We start from the raw sequence: 9,907 nt of genomic DNA, 5'->3' as shown, positions 1-9,907 counted from the left end.
ACGCCGCGTTAACATTTGGAACTTTCTAGTAAATACACTGGGTTTGAGTTATCGCCCGTGTTGATACAGGGTTAGATAAAATGACAGTTCTCCTTCTATTGGCAAATTAATTGATGAAAATAATTAAAAAGGGACATACCGCCTCAGTGCTTGTCAAATAATCGGACAATATTGCATATAATGAGGGCAATTTACATGCATGGGTAATTAACTTGTAGTTATATAGTAGACTATAGTGTTAACAGGTTTCTTTTAAAAATGACCAGTGCTTACCAATGCCTATTCACAGAGTTAAAAAAAAGTTCTCAGAAAAACATTCATCACATGTTGATTTACTTTAAGAAAAATATTTTTGCGAATGCAATGCACGCGCAAATTTGCTAAAAATTTATCTACAGTAAAAATTTCCAGATTTACGGTGTTCAATGTACTTTGATATTGTGAATTTTTTAATATATATCTTTCATATTGACAATTTTTGGACGATTTATATGAAGGCTGATAAGGCCTGTCGGCGCACGAACAAAATTCAGAATAATTTTTGCATATAACTATTACATTTCCTTTTATTTCTTTAGTAAGTACTGTAAAATACATTGAACTAAAATTTACATCACTGAAATCGGAATAAAAATCTTAATTATATATCCCAATTACATATGAATAGCTTTAAAAACAAACGATTGGTGTCATGATTTTCATAGTATTGTTGGAATTGAGTTTGATGAAAATGACGTCATCAAATGTGTAACCGGCGCACGGAGATGTAATTAATTGTGTTGAATATGCTTTATTTACATCATAGACGGGAAAAGAGTAAAGAAGTGACATTACACACCAGATTTTAATAGAAATTATTTTTTTTTTAATGGAATAATATTCAATGAGAGTTTTTCTCTCTACCGGAAATAATTACAGCATATAAGAAGTAGACTACTGATTGTTACTGTAGAAGCACAAATTTTCGTGGGCATAAAATTTCGTTGTTTTGCCTTCAAAAGTAGTTTCATGGGCATTAAATTTCGTTGTTTTGAAAGTAACCCTATTAAGTATATAGTCAAATAAAATTTCGTGTGGGATTTAATTTCGTTGAATATTATAAACAACGAAATAAACGAAATTTAATCCCCCACGAATATTTGTGCTTTTACAGTAAATGCAGACAATTGGGAACAATCTGGACGCGTACGACGTTAAACAATGTGTATTCTCTCCTGCCTACAATATAAGGCAAACTTTCGACTAAAATTCAACTGAAATTTGAATTTGCTTTAAAAAATACATAAAACAATAAAACAAATGGACAATAAAGAATTTAAATGAGTCCCTTAGCGAAGAGTGGACTATCACTTTAAAAGGAAATATTTAATGTTAATGGACGCAAGTAAAGCAGATAGAGATCATGATTATATAAGAGACGCTGTTTACGTTTGCTTTTGTGTTTCAGTGTATACTTATATTCTTTCTTTATTTTTACATAATTTTCTTATTAGTTGTGATATCATTATGAAACTTGAAATGCATGATCATAAAATGTTACTTTTTGCTATGACAAGGAAAGAAATTAAAATTAAGCAAAGAGAAGATAAACTGTTTTCCCTGTCTACGACTTTTTGGGACAACCCTCGTATAAGTAGTACTTCGTAATGTTATACATGTAAGCTATTAATGATATTCAAGTAAACAGTTTAAATTCTGATTATTTTTTTTAGTGCTCTAAATAATATTTTGCACTAAATTTCATCAATAGTGTTTTTTAAAAATTCATCTTTTTCTTTTCTTATGGAGAAGGTTCTTAAACTAGAATGCTAATGATACATCCTATTTGACCACATACGCATGGCCTGCAAAATGTAAAATCGCTGTACATATGCAATAAGGCATGTATATTAAATTGTTTTACAATACACGATTAAGAAAACAACAACATTGTTTTTATCAATATTCATTGTGAATATGCTTGAGTCTTTACCATAAAGACTACATGTTTAGTTGATGTTATGAACATGATTACAGGGTAAAATTTCTCTTTTAGACAAATAATAGTAAACAATAGCACCAGCACCCATGTTTTAGATTAAACTGCTTAACATTGCTTAATCCAGCATTCAAATATATTGGTTTTTCCAAAACTTTGAGTACATTATTTGCTGTATTTCAAAATCTCATTATCCATGATTTTTGATTTTATAGTTTTGCTAGATTTATTAGTATAGGTTTAAAAATAATTAATATATATAAACTAAAAGTTTTTAACTCTCCTAGCAGTGAAGAATTCTGTAATTGTGATGCTTTTAATATTTGCCTCTATGTTATTTTTTTAATACGTAGTATTTCCATTAGTGTACTCTTCAGAATTGGAGGCACATTTGGTCGTCTGACTGGGACAGCATGGCATTGCGGATTATACAAAACATGCCAGTATCAATCCAATTTTAAATGTTAAGTGCATTTGTCACTCTAACTAAGAATAAAAGAACTATAAAAGACATATGAAAAAGAGCGAAAAACCCTAACTTTATCGTCTATTATTAAAAATACGACATTTCCGAGGTACATGTATGTGTATTGACTTAAACTGTACCATTACGAAAGATAGATAGATCACCAAAAGATGTAAATCAATATCTATCCTCGTCATCTCTACTCTTCATTTAAATAAAGTCCACAACAATAAAATATTTCATATGCATTTTGTTAGGATTTGTTCATCGACATTCAACGTGTTGTTTACATGTTTATGTTACGTTTGTCCCAGAAATCCCGCGAGATTTGTACATTCTCCGATTTTTTCACAAAAGAGCGCACTAAGAACTATAACTCTTCCATAGTGGAAATAGAACGTATTAAGAAAGAATAAAATAAGAATTGAATATTGTAAAGAATAGAATAAATAGCAAGAGCACCTAGTCTTAGCCATAATTTCTTTTGTAAAACAATTAAGCCCTTTACCAATTTAAATTTCAGTTTTTTCAGAGAGTAACAGATATGAATAGAGAAATTTGATGGGTGTAGAAATGTTCATCATAATTAATTTAATACATTTAATATGTGCTATTTATATCATTCCAAGTATTTAATATGATATTATTCAGTTTATGTGCCTGTTTATGTATAATCCATTAAGTGGGAAAAGTGGTCATCTAACTATACTGAACAAAAAAGAAACGCATAATCAGAATAATATGATATTCTAAGTTTTCAGTTTAAACCTTATATTATTTAAGAGATTTTAGAGTGTGTTGTGATAAAAATCAATATTGCAAATAGTATCCATTCACGTCATTAACCGTCGGGTGGCGCTGCGGTTTTAGAGGTGGTTACGCAAACGTTTGAATTTGTCAAGCGCTTGACTGAGTGTAAACAAATGGTAGCGTGGCGAGACACTGTGGTTTCTCCTGGACGTATACCTCCAAATTAATTAATTTGTAAAGAATGTCAACCCTCTGTGGTGTGCCAGGATGTTGTAGAGGATGCGGACACTCATTATTTTCAGATCCAGACATTTGTTTGAGACGAAAAGTGACGCTAAATCGGTCATGAAGATGATCAGCTGACTTGGTAAACACGATGTCGCTTGTCACCAGAATTTTGGAGTCGGCGATATTAAGGATTAGATTTTTGGTAAAATATTGATTTTGATTAATTTTAATTAGTATTTTACGAAGTATATGTCATTAAATCGTATAGATTTAACTATAAAAATGAGTTACTATATATAGTATAAAACATATTGACTTTGTGACTTTTTAACTTTTTCTTAAATGGAAAAAAGTGAACTCCCTTTTTATTTTTTTTTTCATCAAAGGACATTTGAACTATTTATATTAATAGTGTCTTAATAGCTTGACACATGGCAATTAATATTATTTAAAATATTATTTCAAAAGTTTGAAATTTAATTAAAATGTCTAAAGCTTTTGTTGCTTTGTGATTTTGTTGTTAAACAAACAGACACAGCACTGGTAAATGTAATAGGATTAATTCTGATTAATTTAATGTACAGTGGCAGTTTTCTTTTAAAAATGTACAAATAGAGTGTATGATGTGTTTATGTCAGGGATGGGGTAATTGAAAAAAGTAATTGTAATTGGCTGTAATTAATTACATTTTTTGAAGTAATTGCAAGTAATTTGTAATTGAACATTTTTTCAATTACATGTAATTGTAATTTAATTAATTACACTGAATAAATACCATGGAATTTCAATTACTTTTTCAATTACATTCAATTACTTTATATGATACACATGTACATGAATTCAAATGATATACTGTCACCACTACCTCCCCATTTTACTACGTTTTTTTATTGCAAAACATATCCTCAATCCTTCAATTTTACAGATTGAAGTTAATCTAGTTTCTTTCTATTTAATATACAATTTTATAAAAAAAATTTTTTTTTCATGTTTATCTGAATTTTGCACCACCCTTCCTAGGTCTATTCAGCTATGAAATACACATTTATTATATTTCAATCTTAAGTTTGTTGCTTGGTCACTGCAGAATATGTGTGTCAAGAAAAATAGAAAAGGAATGTGTGTCATTAATTAAGTTCTCTCTTGTTGATAAGAGATAATTGTCCTGCAGATCACAGGTGTAAATTGCAATCAAAACAAATCAACTCCTCTAAAGAGGTATTCATTCCATGATTAATAAGACAAAGCCAACGCATGGGGATAATTATTTCAATTTCACATGCTTTGCTAGTTTGAGAAATGAAACACCTTCAATTTGATAATTATTTTAATGTCTAAACAGAATTTTATGAATGAATTTTGTATCTGAAAAAGTTTTGTTCTGTACAAATATTATTTATGAAGTAAAAATATTCTGCAGAAATAGCAATATCAGGAGTTTTAGATTAACTTCAAAAGAAATATTTAATTTGAGGGGTTACAGTTGTGACATATTACACTCTATTGAAATACCCCCTGTTTAATCAAATATCATATCACATGCAGTTTGTGTACATGTAGGGTTTGTGTGGAGGAAACTGCATCAAACTGATCCCAAGTAGTTCTTCAGTGTTTTGTTAATAAAAGTTAAAATTTAAATCACAAGTATACAAATGGCTTTACCATACTATTTCTTGTATTTTTGTGCAGCGATCTGCTTTATGAATGATCCCTCTTCTGTATAATATTATTCATTGACAAGGATTATAGGATTTTCCAAAAAAATTGAAATGTAATTTGTAATTTAATTAATTACTTTTGTAAACTAATTGTAATTTAATTAATTACATGTCTTAGAAAGCCTGTAATTTAATTGTAATTTAATTGAAGAAAAAGTCAAAGTAATTGTAATTTAATTAATTACTTTTTAAAGTAATTGACCCCATCCCTGGTTTATGTCCCCATACAATTAACTTGATTTGTTAGCAAATGGAATAAGTACTGCAATTTATGATTTTAGTTCAATGTTTAATTTTATTATATATTTTAAATTTCAACACCAGAAATAATGAGATATTTTTCCCCGCTTGATTAGTACGAGTAGGGTCTTTGGTTTTCCCTGGATAAATATTGATTATATAATATTCTACTTTAACTCAATACAATAACAAAACAAAAATAATATTTGCACAGTTCCTTGTTTACAGGAGACAAGAGTAGACTAAAAAAGGATGCAGTAAACTTGACATCCAGTTTTGGACTTTAAAACTCCAGCAATACAAGTCCAACAGCTCCGTGGCTGCAGTCAAGACACGAAGTATGTACAAAGACTGAGCTGTTCCTCAAGAGTTGTGAACTAAAGTGTGCATCATGGAGTTTAGACCAGTATCCCCAGTGATAACTAGCAGTCACTCGGATGTTTCTTTAAGATCAGCCATATTCTTTAACAAAGATATGAAAAATTCAATGCAAGCATTTAAGCTGTTGAAGACTCTGTCCGAATGATTCTTTCTCATATTGGTACATATTGTAGAAGCTATTAGCATGATTAGGCTATTAAGTGAGATGTGCTTAGAAGATGTTCAACTATTACTTTTTAAATTTCAGAACACAAGTATATAGTTTTAAGAATTTTTGACACATTTAATTTTTAGAAAAATTAAAAAAAAATCTTTTTGCTTGCTTTGAAAAAGAATTAAAAATGATTGTACATGTATTATGAATTCTGTGGAATCTTTTTAATCAAGTTAATTTGTGGGGTTCAATGTTAATGGACAAGAAAAATTGTTCATGGGTATGTAATTTTGTGGATTTTAACTCATTGATAATGTAGATTCAATCAATATGTTAACAAAATCCATGGGCAAGAGAGACTCGTCAAATCCACAAGCATTGATTTCCAAGAATATTGTACTTGCATGCTCAAATTTAAGTACGAAAGGAATAAATATGTATAAATATTTAATACAATCTTTTTTGTTTTATTTATTTACAGCCATGAATAAAATAAGCAAAATCGTTAACAGAAAAAAGTTCAAGCTTTGGAAAAATACTGTACATGTACATAACTTGTTTTCAAAATTTAGCGCAATCAATGGATATGGTTGTTGGCATAATCTTGAATTAATGCTACAAATATTTGTGTCGTATATTCTATTTATAAATGAATTTTTAGTGGTATTTATGAATTAGCACATCCTCGTCTGCTCAAAAACAACTAAAATATGAAGCTCGCTATTTTAAGTACACATACAGTAAATTCCTTTCAATGTCAATTTTTGTACAAACAAATATTAAAATGTTATGTCTGTGCATTCTTTCATTTCACAAATTAATTTCTCTTGCCAGGGATTGTTTGAGTACATCAGCTTCTTTTCTCTTTCAGTTTTTGGTGGAATCCCTTCAAATAAGAATGAGTAGCAATTAGTATAGAGTAATTAGCATTATCATGACTGCACTTGGTTTTTGGTAAATTAAACTGTCTTTAAATATTTTTAATTTTTTAAATAAAATTGATCTACTTCTCAAATTAAAATACAATTCTTAATCAATCCTTAATTGTAAGTTTGTGAAAAGCCTGAAGATGCTGCATACAAGATTATTGTACCGGTATTCTATTAGAGAATTTTCCAAGCATGAGCATACCTAGTCTATGTGTGTACAGGCTGAATGTTGCCCCATATTTCCAGCAGAACATTTTCTCTGTGAATGTATAGGACTGCCAAACATCTCAACACTTTGTCTTAGGTTGTAATACACCTAGTGATAATAAAAGGAAATGCATTTTTTTTAAGAATTAAAATTGGAAGCATTGAAGCATTGCTTAGGCCAAAATAAAATTATAGTTTGTTTGGAATTGCCTCCCGTCTCATTGAAATGCCCCCTCCTGAAAAAATTTTATTGACCAAAAGTAGGAAGATTTTTTTATATTTAATCATTTTTTTTTTTGCCCATTACATGTATCACATGCACCATACAAAACACTGATATATAGTGTCTGATCTATGTAAAATTAGGTTTTCAATTAAAAAAAAAGTAATTTCCCTCCCTCCCTCCTGTGTCTGAAACCCTTCAGGTGGCAATTCCAAACAAACAATTTTTTAAGGATGGCCTAGCTTAGGTGTAATTTATGAGTACTTTCTATTATTAAAAAAAATACAAATGCAATTACATACCAGTTCATCTTTTTCCCTGACAGCACTGACAATAGGATGGATGCCATTTCATGAATTAGATGGGGAAAAATAGAATTTTTATGTAACATGTACCATCCAGCCATAATAAAGCTCCCTGTAAGCTTTGACTTCTTATTTTACCTGCTGATCTCCTAAATAAAATGAAATGAAAAAAATATATTCTTAAATAACTGAAAAATAACCAATTTACTCAGTATAGGCTTTTATTTAGGAACAAATATACAGTCAGCCTTTAAGTGAGGTCAATCCATAGTCCTGATAATAAATTCTTTTTTTCAGAGGACTGTAAAATTAATTATGTTTTTTGTATTTAGTTGTACAATAACAGCTACTACATGTATATATTCCTTTTATTTATTTTTACATGCAGCAGGTTTTATTTAATTACTGAGTATATCTTTCCGACTTAATGAAATTGTAAATGTAAACTAAGTTGTCGAGGGTCACATTATAGAAACACAAATACCGGTACTGTACAAAATGGACCTAGCAAATGATAACTTTAAAATATTTGTACTCATTTTTACCTTTATTATAACAAACATGTAATGCTCTAAGTATACAAGTAGCTACTGACTATGAAAAAAATATGTACAGAACAAATAAATTTCACAATTATTCATATGCACTATATAGTACAAGGGCACATATCAAATCTATGTTTGTTTGTTGTCTAATTTCCCTCTTAAGAATTTTTTACTCATACGGAGACACCATCATTTGCTGATGGCAGACTGCAAATATACCTATTCTCGGCACTCTGGGCCATTGAGCAGGGATGGATCTTTTTAGTGCGAACACTTACTGCAAAACAGGACCACGGTTTAGACGGTCTCATCTGTAGGACACGTAATGCAGTGGATTTGAACCTGCGACATTAGGTTCAGCTCTTAGCTTTGGCGACTGTAGACAAGGCAGACACTCTAACCACTGCGAAATGTGGGCGACTTACATCAAAGCGTACCAGTCTCAATTTTTTTTTTAATTTAAAAAAAACAAACAAATGAGGCTGATTGGAAATCAATTATATTTATCCAATATCAATGAATGGTCATTTAATGTATCTCTATGTAGGATCTGGAGAGTCTTTTGGTGAGGGTTGAAATATGATGTTTGTGATTGTTTTAGTTTTGTTTATTATCATTAATTTTTTAAGTGAACTAAAATAAAATGAATGTTTAGTTTGTATTTGCCTTGCAATGAATATTACGTTGCACTTAATTACCCTGATGATCATTTGGGACGTTGCTCTTTTAACAGTATGTAACCAGTGTAGATCTACATAACCTAGCTGTGCAATGATTGTCATGTAAAAAAAAAAACAAAAAACAAAAAAAAACCAAAATATCGCCATGAGTATTCGTATCATATACTAATTCCATTTGAATCTAGTGTTTGTGTAAGTGGTAAAGATGATAATACATCTGACAACCTACAAAAACGTCGATTGTAAACTCACTGCTTTGTCGTTGTACTATCTTCGTCATATAGGCATGTTACACTCGATAATTCTTAGAAAGTTTCCATAAATGTATATTATTTACAAACAATAATTACCCAAGATTCGGATAAACCTTTCTCCCGGTTGTGACAGCTCGATTAAAGATCGATTCAGCCCCTCCGTTTGGCTCCAAGTTCGAGGACACGTCCATTTGTTTACATTGTTACAAGCGCCGCGGTGATTAAAGCGTTTACGTAACCACCTCTAGTACACCAGCGACACCTGACGTCATAAATATGACGAATGAGTCCTATTGAAAAGTCAAGTTGATGTCATTTTCATTGCCCCCTAATTCAAGGGGCATAACAATATGTACTGTGCAAAGTCTCAATGCTAGTGGATTTCCAATGTACGGATACAGTGGAGGAATACCATCTCATTTCAGTCTCTTGCGAACAATTTATGCATTTTTATGCAGATTTTATCATCCAGCAATTATATAGCAGCAGTTTTACAGCAAGTTCTAAATCGCATGAGGTGATGAAGGGGGGGGGGGTGTCTAACAGTCCAGTCTGGTTGTGGTTACATGCGGATGGCATGATAGTGGTCTTCAGACGTTAGTTTTAAGGTTTCAAAGCCCATTGATTTATTTCAAATACAGTTGCAACTTCCTGTTGCGTAGCTCCATTTAGTATCATCGTTAGCCTTGTTGTATTCATCTTTGTTTGAGCGTGGCATTGCAGTATCAACACTGCGATCAAATGTTAAATATGGGTTTAATAGAAGTGTGAAAAGTTTCTCTAAATCCAAAATATCAATGAAAATAGACAACTGATTTAGAAGAAATCATGAAAAACACTACTTTCATA

The 9,907-nt window shown here is 30.6% G+C and overlaps 1 long non-coding RNA gene across 1 annotated transcript; it reads right to left on the bottom strand.

The window, feature by feature from the left end:
- Window positions 1-6,480: 6,480 nt before the first annotated feature.
- Window positions 6,481-9,338, bottom strand: LOC134275126 (uncharacterized). Its single transcript, XR_009993765.1, has 4 exons — window positions 9,155-9,338; window positions 7,577-7,728; window positions 7,047-7,160; window positions 6,481-6,801 (listed from the first exon to the last, which is right to left on the bottom strand). It is a non-coding gene; the product is annotated as an uncharacterized LOC134275126 (long non-coding RNA).
- Between the last annotated feature and the right edge of the window lie 569 nt (window positions 9,339-9,907).

The sequence above is a fragment of the Saccostrea cucullata genome, unplaced genomic scaffold (genome assembly GCF_032062105.1).
Source record: "Saccostrea cucullata isolate Sc308-1 unplaced genomic scaffold, CSIRO_AGI_Scuc_v1 ctg7229, whole genome shotgun sequence".
NCBI classification, from domain to species: domain Eukaryota; kingdom Metazoa; phylum Mollusca; class Bivalvia; order Ostreida; family Ostreidae; genus Saccostrea; species Saccostrea cuccullata.
Note: the sequence above shows the minus strand (reverse complement) of the source record. Positions and strands in the feature narration are given on the sequence as shown.